Source organism: Jaculus jaculus, chromosome 19, assembly GCF_020740685.1.
Source record: "Jaculus jaculus isolate mJacJac1 chromosome 19, mJacJac1.mat.Y.cur, whole genome shotgun sequence".
Classification (NCBI taxonomy): Eukaryota; Metazoa; Chordata; class Mammalia; order Rodentia; family Dipodidae; genus Jaculus; species Jaculus jaculus.
Window position 1 is genome coordinate 34,904,076 of NC_059120.1, and position 22,459 is coordinate 34,926,534.

Consider the following 22,459-nt stretch of genomic DNA (forward strand, 5'->3'; position numbering starts at 1 on the left):
AACAAATGACAAAAAATTTTGGTGAGGATGTGGAAAAAAGGAACCCTTCTACATGGTTGGTGAGAATGTAATCTGGTACAGCCATTGTGGAAATCAGTGTAGAGGTTCTTGAGACAGCTAAAAATAGATTTACTGTATGATCCAGCTACAGCACTCCCAGGCATATATACTAATGACTCTTCTCACTTCCTTAGAGAAACTTGCATAACCAGTTTTATTGGTGCTCTGTTCACAATAGCTAGGAAATGGAACCAGCCTAGATGCTCTTCAACAGATGAATGGATAATAAAGATGTGGTACATTTACACAATGGAGTTCTATTCAGCAGTAAAGAAAAATGAGATTATAAAATTTGCAGGGCAATGGATGGATCTGGAAAGGATTATACTAAGTAAGTAACCCAAACCCAGAAAGTCAAACTTCGCATGTTCTATCTCATATGTGGATCCTAGCTACAAATGTGTAGACTTGTGCGTGACTTGGAACCAAAAATCAGTAGCAGAGGCCAGTAAGCTAGAAAAAGGCTATAAAGGAGGGAGGAGAGGGAAGGACTTGAGGGCATGGTATTGTATATATGTCAGTAGAAGAATAGAGTATAGAGTGGAATGGCCTAAGTGAGGCCAGGGGAAGAGATTAAGTAAAAGAAGGGTGGGGTGGAGGATCAATCAAAATTCAAGATATTCTGAGTAAGACATTTTTGGAAAATGATGCATCCAGAAGCCATACTTTGTTACTAGAAAATTTTTTAGTGCCAGGGATTGCATGCCTTCTGGTGAGTTCTTGGCCAGGAAGGTCTATGTTGCCTCCAAAACATTACAGGCTATTGCCAAGGCCCTTGGTTTCCCATGAGAAACAGATGGTAGGACCCTATTGCTGAAGATGTCACATTCCTAGGCAGCAAGGTCACAGAGAAATTAAGCTGGGGCTGAGCTGAAAATCTTCTCCCTGTAGACCAGCTGACTGAAAGCTGGAAAAAGCTGCACTGCATGCAGCCCTATTGAAGACAGAAGTCATCAGTGGTGAAAACAATGGACACTGGTAGCCTCAAGTTGGGCCAGCCAGGACAAATGACTATACAGCTGCAATAGTGGCATGTCTGCTCTAGGGGAAACCAACTGCTCTCTAATTGGACTGGAGGCCTGCTTTATGGGAGGAAATATACGCCTGGTACTGAAAACCTGATCAAAAGCCTATGGCAGGGGAGATTCATGAGACTTAAGGGTATAAAGACTGCTCTTATCTGCTTAAATGCATATATTATTCTCACCAAACTGCCCACTAAGCACTACACTTAATGGTCATATTCATATATTAATGTTACTCTCACTTATGCTTAGAGAAGCTTCCCTTTTCAGATAGCGGTGACCACTGGGATGATCTCAAAGGCAACATAGTGCTGAGAAGAAGTGACGGAGTAGTGTCCAGCATTGAAACATCTCTATTACAACCTCCAAGGCTCAGCATCCATTATGGAAGAGGTGGCGTAAAGAATGTAAGAGCCAAAGGAAGGGTAGGACTCCATACAATGCAACTGTCCAGACAGAAACTGGCATCCATATCCATGACCACACAGTGCCTAGCAATACCTTCACAAGACCCTCATAATGGAAGAAAAAGATTATGACATCAAAATAAAAGAGAGACTAATGGAGAGGGGGTGGGGATATGATGGAGAGTGGAGTTTTGAAGGGGAAGGTGGGGGAAGGGAGGGAATTATCATGGTTTATTGTCTGTAAAGATAGAAGTTGTCAATAATAAAAATATCTATTTAAAAAATAACTGGGCTGGTGGGATGGCTTAGCAATTAAGGCATTTGCCTGCAAAGCCAAAAGACCTGGGTTCGATTCCCCAGATCCCACATTAGCCAGATGCACAGGGGGCACAATCATCTGGAGTTCATTTGCAGTGGCTGGAGGCCCTGGTGTGCTCATTCTCACTCTCACTCTCTTCTCCCCTCCCTCTTTCTCTGGCAAATCAATAAATAAATGAAAATAAAATATGTATTAAAAAAACAGTTGGGCATGGTGGTGCACACCTTTAATCCCAGCACTTGAGAGGCAGAGGTAGGAGAATTGCCATGAGTTCGAGGCCATCCTGAGATTACATAGTGAATTCCAGGTCAGCCTGAGCTAGAGTGAGACCCTCCCTCAGGAAAAAAAAAAAAAAAAAAAAACAACAACAAAACAACAACCACTGGCAAGTATAGTAGCAACCCATATAAATCCCAGCACTTGGGAGCCTGGGGCAGGAGGATTATGAGATTGAAGCCAGCCTGGCCATATAGTCCCTAGCACAAACAAAAGAGATACAATAATTTTAAAATAGTTAAAAACAAGGCATTATATGGGGTAGGAGTAAAAAGGATATAGATCTTCTACCAATCCCAAGTCCACCAATAACTTCATATGTGATCTTAAATCTTCATTGTTCCTCCATTTTTATATATTAATTTATAATTATATGTTGAGCTCTAAGTAAGGTATAAATGTGCATATACATATATAGAGAGAGAGGATCCAATGGATTACAGCACTTGCCTTTACTGACTTTCCATTCTGGCAGAGAACAAGTCATGATGCTAAATGGGGCAAATGTATTCAAAACAAAAGGTCACTTTTAAACCAAACATTTCAAGATTAATCCAGAAAGTTGGCATGTTTAGTGAAAGCAATTAAGGAAGGAATCTGAAAAGAGAAAAATAGTGTATGCTATATTAGAATGTATGTTGAGATTCAAAGTAGAACTTATTTATTTATTTATTTATTTATTTTTGGTTTTTTAAGGTAGGGTTTTGCTCTAGCCCAGGTGGACCTGGAATTCACCATTACTCTCAAGGTGGTCTTGAACTTATGGCGATCCTCCTACCTCTGCCTCCTGAGTGCTGGGGTTAAAGACATGCTCTCTCTCTCTTCTTAAGAGAGTTATTTATATCTTTTAATTAGCTAATGAAGAGGTAGGTTTCTATGGTACTGATTCATGCCTCACTGGTTGTATATCTCTCCCCTTCACTTCCTCCCTTACCCTTCTCCCCTCTTCTGCCCCTCTGACTCCCATATTCTGACCCTCCATTTGCCTGTCTACTCTCCCTTCTTGCTTCTCCTTTTTCCATGTTTCATAATAGCTTCCTAACCTTACTATCTTTTTAAACTTTTTTCAAGGTAGGCTGACCTGGGATTCACTACATAGTCTCAGGCTGGCCTCGAACTCATGCGATCCTCCTACCTCTGCCTCTCGAGTGCTGGGATTAAAGGCATGTACTACCACACCCGGCCTAACCTTACTAATCTTTTTTGTTTGTTTGTTTGTTTGTTTTTTGTTTTTCGAGGTAGGGTCTCACTCTAGCCCAGGCTGACCTGGAATTCACTATGGAGTCTCAGGGTGGCCTTGAACTCACAGCGATCCTCCTACCTCTGCCTCCCAAGTGCTGGGATTAAAGGCATGAGCCACCACGCCCGGCCTAACCTTACTAATCTTAATGATACTTACCACAACTTATAAACAAATCATACTATTCCATATTAGAAACTGCATATAAGAGAGAACATGTGGTTTTTGTCTTTCTGAACCTGGATAATTTCACTTAGTATAGTTTTTTCCAGACACATCCATTTTCTTACAGATGTCATAATTTCATTTTCCCTTATCACTGAGTAGAATTCTATTGTATATATGTACCATATCCATCTATCAGTTGATGGGCATCTGGGCTGATTCCATTTCCTAGCTATTGTGAATAGAGCAGCAACACATGTGGCTGAGCAAGTATCTCCAGGGGTCCTGGAGAGACTTCTTAGTGGTTAAGGTACTTGCCAGCTATGTTGGTTTGATTCAGATGTCCCCTATAAGCTTATGTGTTCTGAATGGTAGGTCCCCAGCTGGTGGCAGCTTGGGAATTGGAGGTCCCTGGAGGTGATATATTGTTGGGGGGGTGGGCTTCTGGGTATTATAGCCAGCTTCCCCCTGCCAGTATTTGGCACACTCTCCTGGTGCTATTTTCCACCTGTTATTGTCCTAGAGATGATGTCCACCCCTGCTCATGTCATTGATTTCCCCTGCCATCATTGAGTCTGTAAAACAAAATAAACCCTTTCCTCCCAAAAGCTGCTCCTAGTCAGGTATTTTCTGCCAGAAATGTGAATTTGACTGCAACAGTAAAATTGGTACTGAGAAGTTGGGTTGTTGCTAATAGAAACTTGATTCTGTGGCTTTGGCCTTGTGGAATTGCTTTGCAGGAGGAATGTGGACAAATTTGAAATCTTGGCCTAAGAGATGCCTTGCAATACTGTAAGTACAGCTTAGTAGATGACTCTGGACAGAGTTGAAAGACCTGAATGCAATAAGAACTGAGGACTGTGAGGTTTGGCTTTTGAGGGTGAGAAAGAGCTTTACCTGGGCTGGGCTAGAAGCAGTTTGTGTCAGAGGCTTGCTGTTATTCCCATGTCCTGAGAACTTGTGTAGTGTTGCATTGTATAGAAACAGACTGGTGTGAGCAGAGGAATATGACACAGGAATAAAGGAAATCTTTGGGCTAAACCTGCTATCCTTTCAACTGCAATTGTATGATAGATTACAACGACTGAGTTGGGACAGTTGATCTGCATTGGGACAACAGGAAGGGGCCTGAATACTGAAGGAATGTCCTGCTCTTCAAAGTCTGCTTTAATCCCCCCTAGATTAACAAATTGGTAGTCCACTTGGTACTATGGAGCACTTTCAGGAAAGAGAGAGTCATTGAATTTGCAATATTTCTATTTTGGAAATGGTCATGGCACATCTGAAATATTGTCCTCTCCATACTTTCCTGAAGGAATTAATCCTTCTTTGTCTGAGGAACCAGCAATGACCCTCCCTACAGGAAGTACTGACACTCCTCAGTGTCCACCCATCTTCACTTCTAGGTCTAAAACCAGATGTAAGGTTAGTGAGGCCCCTTAAGGTAAGATAGAAAATGTGACTCATGAGGAGGTGAGGTACACCCCTAAATAACTTCAGGAGTTTTCTAACTTGTACAAGAAGTATGGGAATATGTATGGGAGTGGATTTTAAGGGTGTGTGATGATGGAGGAAGTAATATAAGATTAAATCAGACTGAATTTATTGAAATGGGCCCATTAATCAGAGATTTTAGATTTAACATTGCAGCTCGTGCAGTTGGAAGAGGTGCCAAGAGTTTATTTGATTGGTTAGCTGAAGTATGGATCCAAAGATGGCCTACTGTGAATGAGCTTGAGCTGCTTGATATCTTTTGGCTTAATATATTGAAGGGATTAAAAGACTCAGAGAACATGGAATGCTGGAGTGGACTTGTCATGTAAACTCATTTCTGCCTCCACATTAGGGTCCTTGGGTACTGGCTGATTAATCATGGTATTTCCAGAAGTAAAATAGATAAGAACTCTACTAAGCTCCTGATTGATGTGTATAAGCAGAAAAGTTCCAGAGCAAAGGAACAAAAGGGTACTTTGAATTATAGCAACAGAAAATCAAGACCCCTTAACCAATATCCAGACTTGAGCCAGTTTACAGATCCTGAGCCTCCACCCCTTGATTGAAATAGTGGCCAGATCTCCTAAAGGAAGGACCCTCCTACAACCTCCAAAAGTTTCAATATTAAGCTTAGTCTTAGCCTTCCTCAGAGGGACCTATGGGCTTTTGCTAGGGTAACTGTACACTGGGAAAAGAAAATAATCAAAGCTTTTGGGGCCTACTTGACACTGGCTCTGAGTTGACATTGATTCCAGAAGATCCCAAACAGCATTGTGGTCCTCCAGTTAAAGCAGGTGCTTATGGAGTTCAGGTGATCATTGGAGTTTTGGCAAATGTTAGATTGACAGTGGGTCTCCAAATTCACCCTGTGGTTATTTCCCTAATCCAAGAATGCACAATTGGGATAGATATACTTAAGAGTTAGTAGAACCCCTATACCAATAAAGCCAAAGGACCCAGGTTTAATGTTCTAGTACCCATATAAGGCCAGATGCACAAGGTGACACACACATTTGGAATTCATTTGCAATGACTAGGAGGCCCTGGTGCACCCGTTTTCTCCCTCTCTCTCCCTCCCTCTCTCTCTCTTTCTCTCTCTCTCTCTCTCTCTCTGCCTCTTTCTGTCTATCTCTCTTTCGCAAATAAAAAGGTCAATTTTTTTTTAAAAGAGTAGAGTCTTGAGGGTAAATGTCCAGGAGTGGTATAACTGGATCAAATAGTGGATCTCTTAGATTTGTGAGGAAGCTCCATGCTGATTTACATAGTGGCTGTAAAAGTTTGCATTCCCACTGACAGTGAATGAAGGTTCCTCTTTCCCCACATTCTCACCAGAATCTGTTGTCATTTGATTTATTTATTTATTTATTTTTCTTTTGGATTGTTGCCATTTTGATGAGATTGAATCTCAGAGCAGTTTTTTTTTTTTTTATGTTCCTGATAGCCAAAGATGTTAAACATCTTTTTAGATATTTACTAGCCATCTAAATTTCTTCCTTTGAGGCCTCTATTCAGTTCCCTGCCCCAGTTTTTGAGTGGAGTATTTGACTTTTTTATTGTTCACTGTTTTGAGTTCTTTGTACATTTTAGATATTAAAATGTCATATATCTAGCTGGTTAAGATTTTCTCCCATTCTGTAGGTTGTCTACTGACTCTGCTAATGGTTTATATAGCCACAGAATAGCTTTTTTGTTTCATGAGATGCCAATGTTTGCGTGTTTATCTAGTTCCCTGGGCTACTGAGTTCTTATTCAGAAAGTCTTTCCCAAGACTATATTTGAGTTGTTCTTTCTTTTCTAGTTGTTTCACAGTGTCAGTTGTTATATTGAGGTCTTTGATCCATTTGGAATTGATTTTTGTGGAGGGTGAGAGAATGAGGTCTAGAGTCTTTCTTCCATGTGTGGTTATCCAGTTTCTCCAGCCCTAGTTGTTGAAAATACTGTCTTTTGTCCAGTGTATTTTTCATCCCTTTTGTCAAAGTTCAGCTGGCTGTAATTACTCAAAACTTATACCTGGGAGGCTTGTACTTCTCTCTCTCTGCTTGGACCTGTGAAGGCAGGCCAGTTTCTTCTGCCATTATGGAATCTGTAAGCTTCAATAAATATCCCTTCCTCCATAAAAAAATAAAAAACTTATACCTGGAAGTTCTATACTATTCCATTGATCTGTGTATCTGTTTTGTGCTAGTACCATACTGTTTTCATTACTATGGCTTTGTATTATATTATGCCTTGAAATTAGGTATGATGATACCATAAGTATTATTCTTTTTGCTAAGGACATTTTTGGCTAGCTGAGGTCTTTTGGGTTTACGTATGAATTTTAAAACTATTTTTCTATTTCTGTTAGGAATGGTAAAGAGGGCTGGAGAGATGGTTTAGCGGTTAAGCGCTTGCCTGTGAAGCCTAAGGACCCTGGTTCGAGGCTCGGTTCCCCAGGTCCCACGTTAGCCAGATGCACAAGGGGGCGCACGCATCTGGAGTTCGTTTGCAGAGGCTGGAAGCCCTGGCGCGCCCATTCTCTCTCTCTCCCTCTATCTGTCTTTCTCTCTGTGTCTGTCGCTCTCAAATAAATTAAAAAAAAAAAAAGAATGGTAAAGAATTTTGATTGAATTGAATCTGTATATTGCTTTTGATTGGATAGCCATTTTTCTTATATTCTCCCAATCCATGATCATAGGAGATCTTTCTATCTCTTCATGTCTTCCTCAATTTCTTTCTTTGGTGGTTTAATGTTTTCATTGTAGAGGTCTTTCATTCCTTTGGTTAGAGATATTGCAAAATATTTTTTGTGGCTATTGTAACTGGAACTGCTTCCCTGATTCTTTCTCTGTATGTTTATCATTGGTATATACAAAGGCTACTGATTTATTTTTATGGGTTGACTTTATATCCTGTCATTTGGTTAAGAGTTTATCAGCACTGGGACATTTTTGATGGAGATTTCCAGTCTCTTAACTATAGAGTTTTATCATCTACAAATAAGGCTAGTTTGATTTCTTCCTTCCCAATTTATATCTCTTTTTTTTAACTTTTTTATTCACAATTTCCATAATTATAAACAATAAACCATGATAATTCCTTCCTCTCCCCACTTTCCCCTTCACAAATTCACACTCCATCATATCCTCTTCCCCTCTCAATTAGTCTTTTATTTTGATGCCATCATCTTTTCTTCCTATTATGAAGGTCTTTTGTAGGTAGTACCATGTATTGTGAAGTCATGGATATCCAGTCCATATTGTGTCTGGAAGAGTGCATTGTAAGCAGTCCTACTTCTTACATTCTTTCTGCCATCTCTTTTGCAAAGGACCCTGAGCAATGGAAGGTGTATAATAGAGATGTTTCAGTGCTAAACACTCCTCTGTTGAGAAGCTGAACACTTCTCAGCACTATGGTGCCTTTTGAGTCATCCCAGAGGTTACTGCCTTTAGTTTTTCTCCTCTTGTTTTATTGCTCAAGCTAAAACTTCAAGTACTATATTGAATCTATATTGAATCTATATTGAATCTATATTGAATAGCAGTGGTGAGAGTGAATACTCTTGTCCTATTCCAGATCTTAGTGAAAAGATTTCAAGTTTTTCCCCATTTACTAGGATATGGGCTTTAGGTCTGTTACATATAGTCTTTATTATGTTCATATATGATTCCTCCATCCCTAGTCTCTCCAGCATTTTAATCACAAAGGCATATTGTATTTTTGTCAATGGTAGTTTTTGCATCTATTAAAATGATTATGTGATTTCTGACCTCAAATTTATTTACATGATATATTGAATTTTTTGATTTCTATGTTTTTCTGTATTTCCATATTTCTATATGGTTATCCCTGCATCTGTGGGATGAAACCTACTTGACTGAGGTGAGTGATACTTTGGATGTGTTCTTAGATTTAATTTGAAGGAATTTGAGAATTTTTGCATCTAAGTTTGTCAGGGATATAGCTTTGTAATTTTCTTGTTATATCTGTGTTTTTAGTATTAGCATAACGCTGACTTCATATAAGGATTCCAGGAGCATTCCTTCCTTTTCAATTATGTAAAATAACTTGAAAAACAGTGGCTGTAGTTCTTCTATAAAGGTTTGGTAGAATTCGGCAGTGAATCCATCTGGGCCTGGGCATTTTTGATTGGAAACTTTTATTACTCTTTCAGTCTCATCAAATGTTATAGTTCTATTCAATTAGTTTATCTCTTCTGGGTTTAGTTTTGGTAAGTCACATGAGTTAAGATATTCATCCATTTCTTCCAGATTTTCTAATTTTGAAGAACATAATTGTGGTGGCTTGAGCTAGTTGTCTCTTATAAACTCATGTGTCCTGAATGCTAGGTCCCCAGCTAATGGCAATTTGGGAGTCGAAGCCTTGCTGGGGAAGGTTGGCTAGTGGAGGTGGGCTTATGGGTGTTATGGGCAGCTTCCCCTTGTCAGTGTTAGGCATACTCTCCTTCTGCCATTGCTCACCTGATGCTGGCCAGGAGGTGGTGTCCAGCCTCTGCTCATGCCACATTTTCCTTGCTATCCGAGAGCTTCCATTTGAGTCTCTGAGCCAAAACAGACTCTCCTCCCACAAGCTGCTTTTGGTCAGGCTTTATGTCAGAATTGCAAAGGTTGCTACAACAATAGGTTTTTGAAATATGTCCTAAGGCTTTTTCCAATTTCATTGGTATCTGATGTAATACATCTTTTTTTCTTTTCTTTTCTTTTCTTTTTTTTTTTTTTTTTGAGGTAGAGTCTCACTCTAGCTCAGGCTGACCTGGAATTTGTAGTCTCAGGATGGCCTCAAACTCATAGTGATCTTCCTACCTCTGCTTCCCCAGTGCTGGGACCAAAGGTGTGCACCACCATGCCCAGCTCTGTGATAGATCCTTTTAAATCTCTAATCTTATTGATTCGAGTCTTCTCTCTTTTCATTTGATTGATTTGGCTAGGGGTTTATCAATCTTGTTTATTTTTTCAAAGAACCAGCTCTAACTTTCATCAAATTTTTAACTTATTTTCATTCCTAATTCATTAATTTCTGCCCTTATTTATTTATTTATTTATTTCTGATTTATCTTATTTATTTCTGATTGGGACTTTTGGGTTTTTTCTTTATTTCTGTTTTTTTAAATTTATTTTTATTTATTTGACAGAGAAATGGGAAGAGAGAGAATGAGCGTGCCAGGCCCTCCAACCACTGCAAACAAACTCCAGACATCACTGCAGCCCCTTGTACATCTAGCTAACATGGGTCCTGGGGAATCGAACCTGGGTCCTTTGGCTTTGCAGGCAAATGCCTTAATTACTAAGCCATCCTTCCAGCCCTTCTTTTGTTTTTTTAAAAATACTTTTATTTCTTTATTTGAAAGGGGTGGGGAGTATAGACATGCCGAGGCCTCTTGCTGCTGCAAACAAACTCCAAATACATGAGCCACTTCGTACATGTGTACTGGGAGTCCAGCCCAGGTTGGCAGGCCTGCAAGCAAGCACCTTTGATCACTGAGCAATCTTCCCAGGCCCTGAATCTCTTCTTTCTCTCTCTTATGTTTTTAATTTTAATTTTAATTAATTAATTAATTAATTTTTTGAAAGAGAGAGGGAGACAATGGGCGGGCCTTTCAGCAGCTTTCGGATGCGTGTGCCCTTTGTGGGCATGAACAACATTGCAGGTTTGCATCACTGGTGTCTCGCTGGGATCTGGAGGATTCAAACAGGGGTCCTTGGGCTTAGCAGACATGCGCCTTAACCACTAAGTCATTTCTCCAGCCCTGAATCTCTTTTTTTGAAAATATTTTATTTGAGAGAGAGATAAAGAGAGAGAGAGAGACAGAGATACAAAAAAAAAAAAGAATGGGCACACCAGGACTCTAGCCACTGCAAATGAACTCTAGATGCTTCAACCACTTTGTGTTTTATGTAGGTACGGGGGACTCAAACCTAGGTCTTTTGGCTTTGCTGGCAAGCCCCTTAACCACTAAGCCATCTCTCCAGCCCCTGAACCTCCATATATATATATATATATATATATATATATATATATATACACACACATATATATATATACACACACATATATATATATACACTTATTATATATATATTTATCTATTTATATATATACTGGTTTTATGTAGGCCAGGTTGGCCTGGAATTGAGAATAAGTTCCTGATCTTCCTTTCTCTACTTCCCACATTTGGGGATTACAGGTATGCACCAGCACACCTGGCTCAGTATAGTGAATTTCTAAACTTCACACTACATTGTGTCCTGCAGTCTATACAAAGCCCAAAGCCCTGCCTTTTCAATCTATCTCAGTTCAAAATTTAAAAATTAGAACAGAAGTGACTGCTGTCCATGTTTAGTATACATTGTTTTACTGCAGCTACATTCATTTCCACTAGATGGCACAAAAGAATCTGTGGTTTAGGAAGACCTTTTTTTGTTTTTTTAGATTATGTCAAAAAACAAAATTGGTAAGGAGTAATTATGGCTGAATGAGGCATGCCTTGGCTGCCTGGCTCTCTGAGAAACTGAATGCACCTGCTGAATCATGTGACAACCCTTATCACACTAGAAACTTTCCTGGCCTTGAGTGCTTTTCCAACTCAAAATGAAATGCTGAACGTGGGATATGGCAAATGGCAGTGACTACCGGGGAAAATCAAAAGTCATCAAACTGCTGAGAAACTGCTGCGTGTTCTGCACTGAGACATATCTGTTGCACGATGCAAGGATCAGGAACCACCGTAGAGGAACTGATGGAAAAGAATTTAAGAGCCAAAGGATGGGGAGCCCAGAGCTTTGGAACACTGTCTTTCAGACACAAAGTGACCACTGCATTCATGACCTCACAGAGGCTATTGTTAATCTGCATAAGACCTGCATAGTCCTACACCCATCACCATGCTCTCAGGGATGATGGAGAACATTAAAAACAAACAAAAAAAAAACAAAACCCTCAAACTGGATGAGGGCCTACTTGGAAAGAAGATGAGGTTCACAGCTCAGGAAGGAGGAAGATAGGAGGGTGGTAGGAGAGGATTGTGATCAGAGTGCATTGGGGGAAAAAAAAGATTAAAAATTGTTGCCATTGACAATCGCCAGTAAAACTAGAAGGACTTTGTGGTTCCCAAATGGGAATGTTAGCAAACAGAAGCAAAAAGACAAACTGTTGTTATGGTTCCATGTACTTGCACAGTGAGACACTGGCCTGTCACAAGTTTCAGAGGCACACTAGGACATATGAGTACACTTCTGTTTGGTATTGCTGCTTGGTACCCATGCTCCAGTAATCTATGCCTGCAGTTGTTTGACACTAAGTCACAGTGCTGCTCTGTTGAGACACTGTGACTCATTTTCATTTAGCTAATATAGGCAGTGGTGTAAGGGAACAGGCACACGAGATCAATAGCTTCCACCATGAAGAAGACTGCTAAATGTATTATTCACCAAGACACCTAATGGCCTCATTGAACAGTGCTGTCACGTACAAGGAGAGTAGAGGCCCTGCCTCACACAATGTGGAAGGTAAGAGTAACACGTGAAGTTCTCCTTTGATCTTCACATGAATGCTGCTATATTCACATACATGAACACACAAATAATACAGGTACACACACACAAACACACACAAAGGATACTATACATTTTTACCACACAAAGTGCCTCTGGTTACTCCAATCTTCTAGTTTAAGAGGACACTCTTGACACATGTTCCAATGCAGCAAGGTCGTACAGTTGTGGTTAGTGTAGCTGTCAATAGTGCAAGCACATCTATACTTTACAGAAACATTAATTTCACCTTTATAAATATGTGGATCTGAACATAACTATAATATACTAACAGATAAAGGTGGAATTATATCATTCATGACAAATGAAAACAACTAAAAAATGACTTGAAACATTAAACTGACATTGATATTTGCATTATATCCACCAAATCCTTCCATCAAACATGTTCATCAAAGGGGCAGGAATGAGGAAACTGAGCATTTCACATATTTCCTAGTGCTCATTTCTGAAGCAATTTGTATACCAGTGCAGAGTTTACCTGGCATAATAAGCTACACCTCTTTCAATTGCTTATAATTTACATACAACAGAATCATTCAGGTCAATAGCTAGCTTATTTAATTTTGAAAGATGACATTTATTAAATCTTGCAGAGCTCAAATAATATGAAGTTCTTATTACAGGACAAAAACAAAAGTCTTGACTTTTGATTGATGACATTTTCTAGGAGATTCTGAAGAGAAAAAGAGACAGAGTCCATCATATTTAAATACTTTGTTTCCCATATGTTGATGCAAAATTCTTGAGGAAAGAAATCACCAGGATTAACTCTAGGAAGGGTTACTTTGTTGGGGCTGGGAGTGGTGGTGAACTATTACTTTGATTGTTCTGTGGTATTTACAGCTAAAGCATAAACATGACAGAAATTCACTGGACAAAAATAAGAATGCAAATATAATTAAAACTAGTTAAGATTTCCAAAGTAAAACTTTGATCATAATTATCATAACTAAGTAGAAAAATACTAAATACAAATTTGAACTTTCTATTCAATGGAGAGCCAGTTGTATTACATTTAGGGATACCTTTTACTTATCTTCTAGTTTACATGGTTAAAGTTGTCTTGAAAAACACCATTTAATCTCTATCACACCTTCCAAGGCTCAGGGTCCATTATGGAAGAGGTGGCAGAAAGAATGTAAGAGCCACTGCCAAGGCCCTTGGTTTCCCACCAGGAATAGATGGTAAGACCCTATTGTTGCAGACTCCACATACTTGGGCTACAAGGCCACTGAGAAATCCTGCTGGAATTAAGCTAATAAACTCCTCCATGTAGACCAGCTGACAGAAAGCTATAAGAAGCCATTCTGCATGCAGTTCAATGGGAGAGAGAGAAATCACTAGTGAAGATATTCAACACTGGACACTGCAAGTCTTAAATTTTGCCAGCCAGGCCAAATCAGCCAATGGTGTGATAGTGACATGTCTGTCATTGTGGAAACCAGCTGTCCTCTAATTGGACTGGAGGCACACTCCATGGCGAGGGGAATACATCCCTGATACTGAAAACTTAAAATAGGGGTAGTCATGAGCCTAGGAGTGTAATGTTGGCTGCTGTCTGACTAAATGTATATACTATGCTTATCCAACTACCCACTAAGAAATTCTCTTAATGTTCATACCCGTATATTAATGCTACTCTCACTTTGGTAGAGAACCTTCTCTTTTCAGATGGCAGTGACCTTGTGATGACTCAGAAGGTATCATGGTGCTGAGAAGTGACAGGAGTGCTCAGTACTGCAATATCTCTATCACACCTTCCAAGGCTCAGGGTCTATTGCAGAAGAGTTGGCAGAAAGAATGTAAAAGCCAAAGGAAGGGTAGGACTCCTTACAACATTCTCCCCCCAGACACAAAATAGCCTGGATATCCATGACCACACAGTGCCTGACACTATCTACACAAGACCATCATAATAGGAGGAAAAGATCATGACATCAAAATAAAAAGGAGACTGATTGAGAGGGGAAGGGGATATGATAGAGAATGGAGTTTCAAAGGGGAAAGTAAGGGGAGGGAGGGGATTACCATGGGATATTGCTTACAATAACGGAAGTTGTTAATAAAATAAATAAATTGGTCAGGCGTGGTGGTGCACACCTTTAATCCCAGCACTCGAGAGGCAGAGGTAGGAGGATCACCGTGAGTTTAAGGCCACCCTGAGACTACATAGAGAATTCCAGGCCAGCCTGAGTTAAAGTGAGACCCTACCTCAAAAAACCAAAATAAATAAATAAATAAAATACATAAATAAAATAGAAAAAGAAAAATACCATTTAGAGGGTAGAGGGTATACAAATCTAGTCCATGAAGTAATTAATAAATTTTAAGAAATGAAATATTATCAAAATAAAAATATGCAAAACTTAAATCAGCAAAAATAATCCATTTAAAATAAGCAATAAATTTCTAAATTTCTCTGGTTACTTGTCTTGTAAGTGAGTTTCTTTTTTTTCTTTCTTTCTTTCTTTTTTTTTTTTTTTTTTTTGAGGTAGGGTCTCCCTCTAGCCAAGGCTGAACTGGAACTCACTCTGTACTTCCAGGCTGGCCCGGAACTCAAAGCAGTTGTCCCACTTCTGCCTCCCAAATGCTGGGATTAAAGGCATGTGCCACCTATAGTGAGTTACTAAATACAACACATTAATCTCAGCCATTTATTCTCTCATCAAGCCAAATTCTGTTTTCAGACACTGTCCTGTGCAAAGGATGCAGAAATATCCCAAGTCCTAAACAGTTCCTTGTTACAAAGGTGGGTGCCTGGAGTGAGGGCAGAGGACAGAATCAGATAAAACTTGACAATGACTTAGAGAACTGCAGTTTCCTAGAGCAGTGGATGTCCAGAATGAGCTTTGAAGAGTGAGTAGGAATTAGCTAGGCAAAGAAACATGGGCAAGCCGTACTAACCAGAGCAGGTGATTTGGTACAATTACGTTAAAAGCTGAAAGCAGCTCAGGTGCGTGCTGGTACTGGAACCAGGCAGTTCAAGAGCCGAGGCTCGCTGCAGGGGTAGGGTCATTATTTAACATGGGGATATGATCCTGAAGACAATTCCTATTTGTCTCCCCGTGCTCACGCTGCTCCTATTATCCCAAGTTTCTAAGCTGCGGCTTAAACACAAGAGGCACGCACAGACTCTAAGCAAGAACAGACTCTTCTCTTACCTGAACTTTCTTCTTTCCAGTTATTTTCACAGATCACCCCACCTTGACATCTTTGCTCCAATATAACCTCCTCAATGATACCCATCCTGATCACCCCATTAAATGATAATGATAAAAATAACCCCATCTTACCTGTTGGTGTGCTTCGTTCTGTTGCATTTTTCTGCATGGCACTTCTCATGTTCAATACACTATGTAATTTATATAGTTATATTTGTTGCTTATTGTTTCTTTCCCCTATGTTTACTCTTCTCATGATTGTGACTAGATACCAGACAGGAAACAAGTTAAGGAAGAAAGGGCTTATTTGGGCTCACAGTCTAAGAAGGAATACAGTCCAGCGTGGTGGGGAAGGCATGGCAGGAGTGTGAGACAGCGGGTGACGCTGCCTCTGTAGTTGGGAAGGGTGCTGGAACAGAAAGGAAGTAGGAACAGGCTATGTATTAAATGCCTCAGGCTAGTGACCCACTTCTTCAAGTAAGGCTCTGCATATGGGGGGACGTTTCTCATTCAAACTACACTATTCATCTCAAGAGCCTTGACCAAAAGGAAGAAGAGAGAAATTGGGAACTGAGAGGCATATATGACTGAGGGAGAGACTCACAGATGGCTTTGGGAAAGATCACCAGGAAAGGGAGGGTGAAAACAGATGGGGGTTGCTACACTTCAGACAACAGGTCTCAGGAGAAAGGATTCTCCTTCCTTTGAAATCAAGGAGGTGGAGGGACAGCAACTGATGAGAGACTGGTGGGATGGTGAAAGCTATGTCTGACAGAACCTATGGTTCCCTGTCACTTGGCGTCTGGTGGCATTAATCCAATTTGTAAGATCCTGACCTCCCTGACTTCCTGTTAGGTCATCTTCCCTTCCTGGATTCTTTACCTTTGGTGTGATCCCTGCTTGGGCATTAGGGAGGGGCTGAGACTCCTTAGACACTTGGACGGACCTGGGCACTTTCTTTAGTCTTGTTCCTCGGATCCTAAGCTTTTGTATTTTCCTATAACTTGTTGCTGTCTGGAGTCCCTGGAAATATGAGGCAGATTGTGAACAGGGAATGAGACACTGAACTAATTCTGAAAAAGAGTACTGGTAATAACTCCTCTCTTACCCTCTGGTCACAATGTACAAGTATGGTCTGCACTGTCCACAAGACTCTTAGCTGCCTATAACTGTCTCAGCAGCAGCCGCCACTCTGTGCCACTGAATTGGTTGCAATGGTTTTACTATCATAACAGAGAGAATACACACATGCATGAGTTACATACACATATCTACACAGATGTTATAAATAGCATGTAACTATATACAAATGCATATATACACATATGGGGAAAAGATCTGTTTCCTTTTTATTTTATTTTTATTTATTTATTTTTTTTGCTGAGTACCTAGGACCTAGCACTGTACTCCTTGAACTCAGGCCCCAAATTCACAAAGGAGCTATTGGAACATAAATCCAGAGGCTCCAAATGACAGGGTAATTTCAAAGAGACAGCAGGAAGTTTGCCTAACATAAAGAGTAGGTTTACATAATAATGACAGAAGAATGTTGGAGACAAATTGACAAACGGAAAAATGTGCTTGGCAGCCAGGCAGAGTGGCGCATGCCTTTAATCCCAGCACTGGGGAGGCAGAGGTAGGAGGATCCCTGGGAGTTTGAGGCCACCCTGAGATTACATAATGAATTCCAGGTCAGCCTGGGCTAGAATGAGACCCTGCCTCAAAAAAAAAAAAAAAAAAAAAAAGAAAGAAAGAAAGAAAAAAAGAAAAAAGGAACAAAGGAAAGAAAGACCCCCCCCCACACACACACACACAAATGTGCTTGGCAAAGTTAGTAACACCTAAAAGGCTGGTTTTATGGATCTATAAGGTAATCCAGCTACTAAAGGTTTTAGAATGTGTTTTTAGAATCTGTATTGTGTTTTAGCATGTTTTTACATTTAATTTAGAAGCTCAAAGTATAGCGATTTTAAAAATGAAAGTCAAGGATAATTCAGAGACTAATGTGACACTTAAAGTGAGGGTGATAAAGTCCTGTACCATTGTTAAAAGAAATCTATGTACTAAGGTGTTGGCAAGTGGGATGGAAAAAACTGATGCCTACCTGTATATGGAAAATGAGAAGGGAGCCAAGAGTACTATAAGGTTTCAAGCTGGAGACCAGAGGGAATGATTATCCCTTGGAGGAAATGAAATGGAAAATTCAGGGAGCACAGTTGATTAGGAAAGATGTTCAGTGGCACTTAGGGTATGTGGCAATTAAAGAAATAGGAACTGATTTGGGAGCCAAGTTATAATATATAGTTGTGACAAAACCTGGGGGAGAGGTCAGTACTGGAAGTATGGATCTGGGAACCAACTGCATTGAGGAAATATATATGACAGAGATAGAGGATAAAATTGAGAAGTGGAGAGTTAAAGAAAGTCTGAGAGTAGTCCAAGAGACTAAAAGGCCAGAAGAGTCACAGATTGCAGAAATTAAGTAGGTAGTAAGCTTTACGGATGAGAAAGGACACAGCAGTGGTGAATATACCAAGAAGATTGTATATTGAGAGATGTCCAGTAATTTGGTCATTTGTGATCTACAATAGTACAGAGGAGAGGAACAAATGGGTGAAAAGATAGATGGCAACACAGGTCGAGTGAGATGACTCTTGAAAAACAGGGGTGAGAGCAACCAAAGTTAATTAGGTTGAAGGGGATCAAAGGAGGATTTGTTTCCCACTTCAGGACTTAATCACATTTCTTGGCAAAAAGAATGTTAATAAAGGACTGATTGAAAAATATAAGAGACAAGGTGGGAGAAAGGCAAAAGAGGTTGGGATAAAAACAAAATCTTGAAGGACTAATTTTGGAATAGAATAAAGGCAATCAGGTATGAAGTGTGAAGATTCATAGACTTTGGGCTAGAGAGATGGCTCAGTGGTTAAAATAACTTGCTTACAAAGCCCAGTGGTTGGCCTGGGTTCAATTCCTCAGTACCCAGATGCACAATGTAGCACATGTGTCTAGAGTGCAGTGGCAGAAGGTCCTAGTGTATCCAATCTCTCTTTCTTTCTCAAATAAATAGATAAATATATCCTTTAAAATGATTCATAGATTTCTAAGTATAAAGGTGTGAAAGTCTTTTAGATAGCCACATTTTATCACTTTTAGCCCCCCTCCTTTTTTCAATATAAGGTAGTCAGCTACTCAATGTGTCATTTCTTGTTTAAGCTATGAAAGAAAAAGGTGAAAGTGACTAGGATAAGCATCTTAAGACATGGCATCATAAGCTTTACTTAAATCAGGTATGCTACCTTGGGATGGTCACCAAGCCTCTTGAAGAGTCTTCTCTTCATAAGTTGTTTAATATTGAGATAATGTATGTTTAAGTTACAGTGACTTTTTGAACAAGAGAACTTGGAATACCTGTCAGAGGAAATGTGATACAGCATGAATAAGAGATGAAACAAAGTGTAGCCAAATGATAAGGAGGGCAGAGGTGTAGAACACTCATGAATATATAGCAGTGGTGCATGCCTTTAATCCCAGTACCTGGGAGGCAGAAGTAGAAGGATTGCCATGAGTTCAAAGTCACCCTGAGACTACATAGTGAATTCCAAGTCAGCCTGAATTAGAGTGAAACCCTACCTCGGAAAATATATATATGAAGTTTTTTAACTTACTTCAGCATACTGGAGTGAAGAAAACAGGTTACTTATCAGGGTAGGTGCAGAGGATAAAAGGCTGAAGAGATAGAGGTAAGTACTATTTTAAGACTTTTCTAGGGATACTTATGTTTAAAATTACATATAATTTCCTATAAAAGTGGCTTTTGAATCATTGACATATTATATTTTACTTAAGCTATGGCTAAAAGCAGATCCCAGGTCCTTCACAATGAAGGTCAAGTCAAATCAGACCTTATGCTAGTTTTGATGAGGTATGTGTATGTGGTGTGTGACCCCACACATGTGCTGGGGATTGAACCCAGGATCTCATGCATGCTAGGAAAGCGCTCTACCTGTAGCCACATCTCCAACCTCACATATTATATTATATTATATTATATTATATTATATTATATTATATTATATTATATTATTATATTATATTATATTTTAGAAACAGCTATACTTTTTTAAAATTTTATTTGCTCCTTTCTTATTTTGGAGTGTCGTCACCCCTTATTCTATACTTTCTAAAAGCATAGGCTGCAGATACTATGCCAACAACAAGATGTCTAATGAAGACATCAATAAAACAGCTGTGCATGGGCTGGAGAGATGGCTTAGCGGTTAAGCGCTTGGCTGTGAAGCCTAGGGACCCCGGTTCGAGGCTTGGTTCCCCAGGTCCCACGTTAGCCAGATGCACAAGGGGGCGCACACGTCTGGAGTTCGTTTGCAGAGGCTGGAAGCCCTGGCGCGCCCATTCTCTCTCTCTCTCTCTACCTGTCTTTCTCTCTGTGTCTGTCGTTCTCAAATAAGTAAATAAAAAATTTAAAAAAAAAACAGCTGTGCATCAGTCCAATTCAAGTACAGGTCATGAACAAAGAAAGCAGTGAAACAGGCAGCATATTAGGCTTAAGCAACTGGAGACAATGCGAACACGTGGAGAGTAAGGATCTATTTTGTTGATTCAAGATTTTTGGATTCATCAGGGGTCTCCCAAACTTATGAACCCCAATTTTGGATCCTTATCCTATTAACAAAGAATTGATTTAAAAAAAAAAGACCTAAAGAAGGATAATTTATGAATTGCTGAGTTTATTTGGGGAGAAATCATAAATTGTGGGGTTTACTTAAGGGAAATTGGGGTGTAGGAAAAGGCTGGGATAGGCACAAGCATATAGAAAATAGGAAGCACACACTCATGTGGAAGACACAGCATAGCTCATGGGGCTCGTTTAAGAGAAATGGAGGTCTTGGAAGAGGCTGGAGCAGAGCCAAAAGCATGTCGAAGATAGAACTTAGGAGCTTATGTAGAGATTTAGAAGGAACATGTACTCCTGTGGAAGGCACAGCATCTGCCCTGAGCCTCCCCATGGAAGAAAGTTAAGACAGCAAGTGGTGATGGCTTATGGAAGCATAGCAGAGGGAAAGCACCAGAGCAGAAACCAGGAAATTCAGATGAGAAACGGGTAATAAAGAGAATTACAGCCATGGTTACCCAAATTTAGAGAAATTATGCAGGGAGTAGGCCCAGAGTTTAGAGGCAATGCCCACATGGTAGATCTAGAGTGTAAAGGAAAAACACATGTGGCAGACTCAGAGGTCAGAGGAAAACCATACATACAAAGCATAAAGCAAAGGCAAGCAGAAAACTGCTCTCCTCTACCCAGCCAGAGATCACAGGGTAGAGAGAAGGCAGAGGCCAGCATGGATGAACCTTTATAGTAGATTCTTTGACATTAGTGCAGGAAACATTTTTCAATTAAAATGTGAATAGTTTTCCTGTCCTTCCTTTCTTACATGATGTCTGCCTACACTCAGACTTCACTATGCAATGTGAGTAAAAAGACTTGTAGCAATTACCTTCTCGTTGCTGAGACAAGCACCCAAGCAGAAGGGTAATTCTTTCATCAGGCTCTAGATATAAGGTACCTAAAGCCAGCCCACCTAGGTAGTGTGCTACACTGGAGGCAGCAGAGGGCGCTGCAGCTGTTGTGATGAAAGGGGATGAGAACCCAGTTCCATTCCTACCAAAGCAAGGTGGCATCTTCTGGTTCCCTCTTTGGGTTCCTGTTGTTATGGGGTCTGGTGTCGCAGGAGGAAGACCACTGACTCACAGAATGTGAGGCAAAGTTTTATTGGGTAAAAAATATAGAAAAGGGGGGAAAAAAAAGGGTAGTTTTGTATACCAGGGCTACTGTTGGTGTCAGGTTTTATAAAAAAGAAACAGGATGGGAATTAAGCCATAAATCACAATTTACATGTGACGGTTACAGTCATAAAAGTAAAAAAAGGAAACTGTAAATGGGTCTGTTGGTCACTTACAGGAAGCGCCACCTCAGGGTGCAAGGTAGGCCTATGACCAGGAGTCCCGCTTATCTTTAATTTGTTCACCTGAGGAAATGCTATTGATCCCAGCAGAGCCTCCTGACTTCTGTATTTCTCTAGGTCTTTACACTGTCTCAATGGGTATTTCTTTTACACTCTGGAGCTACCACTTGGATATTTCCTCAGTTAGAAATTGCTTACAAGAAGCTCACTGTTACCATTTTTGAAATTCGGAAGTCAAGGTCTAAGTGTACCAAAGTCCCCAAGAAGGAGACAAGGGTGCCAGACGTGTCCCTCAGTGGTGACCTTACAAAGGGCTTGTCTCTCAATGACATCTTCTACTGCCCCATTGTGACCAGTCAGGAGCATCTCCTTGAGGGATTAAAAACAGCAGCTAAACTTGAGCAGCTCGTTTTTGTTACACGTAATGGTAGAATTCTGGGTGAGAAATAATTAAACTCTTAGGTGGAGGTGAAATCAACAAAAGCTTTACACCTCAGAACTTCTGTGGCTGTCCACGTGGCAGCCAATTCTAAACCTCTGCAGCTCGCTGGGATAAACCTCTGCAGCTCGCTGGGAACCAGAGCTGAGGGGTCTTTCCTCGAAAATGCCAGAAGGTGGCGAGCCACAGGGATTCTTGACACCAAGGGAGCCCAGGACTAGGGAAAGCGCGGTAGGAGGCGTGCCCACGCAAGAACGCACCGCCTACAACTCCCAGCAAGCTCCAGGCTAGCGTCGGGAAACTGACAGCACCGCGCACCAATAGAAGAGCTCGGCC